At 38.8% G+C, this 1,983-nt stretch overlaps 1 long non-coding RNA gene across 1 annotated transcript in view; it reads left to right on the forward strand.

Moving 5' to 3' along the window:
* The window catches only part of LOC118340743, a 3,265-nt gene extending 1,441 nt beyond the window's left edge, over positions 1–1,824 (forward strand). The window contains exons 3-5 of the long non-coding RNA XR_004797384.1: positions 611–715; positions 923–971; positions 1,299–1,824. This is a non-coding gene — a long non-coding RNA (uncharacterized LOC118340743). The remainder of the gene's footprint in view (positions 1–610; positions 716–922; positions 972–1,298) is intronic.
* The last annotated feature ends 159 nt before the right edge of the window (positions 1,825–1,983 follow it).

The following is a 1,983-nucleotide window of genomic DNA, read 5'->3' on the forward strand; positions in this document are numbered from 1 at the left end:
CCCTTTCCTGTCTGTCTCCAGCTGTCCTGTCAAATAAAGGCATAAAAAAAGCCACAAAAAAAAAGGCGATAAAGCAGGGTATGCTTTAGGGCGTGGCTACCTTGTGATTGACAGCTCATTCTCAGTGAGTCCGTCCAGCTCAACACTGTCAAACTAGGCAGTGCTGATCAGATATGGATCCAGATTCTGTTGCTGCTTTGACTATTTCTCTCCTCAAATCTGTTTACAAACACATTTCACTGTTTATCTGGTCACACCAGATCCTGTGTGAGCAGGTGAGCCGCCATTGTTTCCTGCTACAGATGAGTTGAAACTTTGAAGCCAATGAGAGGAGCTCGACTCAAAGTATGTCACATCTGCTGGCTGCAACAAACTATCATATAAGATCTGTTGGACAGCGCTTAAAACCAGCAGTAGCGACAGATCTTGTGTCAGGGTGACATTTATACAGGCGACGAAGCAAGAATACACCCAAGACTCAGATATTAAACACTTAACACTGAGCCCGAACTTGGCTCAAACTGGGCGAGGTCTCAGGTAATCACAGCAGAAAGTCTGTTTGTGCAAGTTGAATCAGAAAGAGTGTAATAATACTGTTTTTTCTCAACAGCACAAAACTCACAAGATGTAATGAAAAGGATTAAACGGCAAAAACAACAAGAACAACGTGGAGTTCCATCTGAAAGAAATCAGTCGGGTGGAGGGAGGTCACAAGGTAAAAACTTACTGAACGTTTTAAACTGACATTATTTAGTTTAAAGAGCGAAAATCATCCTTTGACTAGATGTGACTTTGTTTTCAGTTCAGTCCTGAATGTATGTTATCGAAGGATGATCAATGCTACAACTCACACCCAACTGCCAATGACAAAGTGCATGTCCTGGTTTCTGTTATTGATGCCAACACATTGTCTCTGAAACAGGAAGTTCTGGAGGCAATGCGGGACATCAGGGAAGCAGCCAGTGAACTGGGTGAGAGCAGTCATCACCATGTTTCTTTTCAACATCTTAAAGTGAAATTCTCAAAATAAATTCTCTACTGTAGGTTCATTTTATTAGTTTCCATCTCTACATAGAAGCACATATAAATCATTTCACAGGCAGCGGAGCAAGATGAGAAGTTATGCTACAACCCGTTCACACAAGTGATTAATACATAACGGAAAATGCTTCAGAATATTACATATAGAAACTTTACTGTACTTTACCTATACTGTCGAACATTTTCAGTATTTGATTTTGACTCCAATTTCTGAACTGAGATGTTGTGATTTTTAAACATGGATCTTCCATTTGAAGAACTCCAAGGAAGAAGAGCGACGTTGACCTGAGCACACTGAGAAACATTGACATCGGAGAAGACTTCCTCAATCTTAACAATGCTTGATGTTCAGATATATGTGCATGAAGAACATTAACTGAATTTTGTGATGTACAATTTTACTAGTTTTTTGCGGGCTCCCCGCCAGGTGCCCTACCCGGTGCGGGAGTCTTATTGATCAGTGTTCATTTTAGTGAAGTTGGAAGTTATTTATTCCGTGTTTTGAACAACCAGACTGTGATGGTACACAGTGTTAACATAAATTAACTAAATGTTCAGTCTCCTGTTCAAATATATATTTAATTAATGTAATTAATATCATAAATGTGCAGTATGAAAAGAGACAAAGAAATCCTGGACTAAGCCAGCTGTCCTGACTTGTTCATATATTTTTGGTTGTCACTCCAGTAGCTGTCATTGTTGTTGCCTTGTCATTTCTCACATGTATTCCTGTCTTAACATTAATCGCATATCTTGCACGAATAAATATATAAATAAATATAAAACTGCAACAATTAGCCAACTGTTGGCTTTATCTAACGACTACTAGTCGACTGGGAAAGTCTTAAGTATTTTCTAAGATAATACAGGTGCACAGTGCTCACTCCAAGTATATTACAGTTACCTCTGTAATCTTTTATCAATTAATATGTGTTACATCTA

Source organism: Morone saxatilis, unplaced genomic scaffold, assembly GCF_004916995.1.
Source record: "Morone saxatilis isolate NCDOM2014 unplaced genomic scaffold, NCSU_SB_2.0 Contig7, whole genome shotgun sequence".
Taxonomy (NCBI): domain Eukaryota; kingdom Metazoa; phylum Chordata; class Actinopteri; family Moronidae; genus Morone; species Morone saxatilis.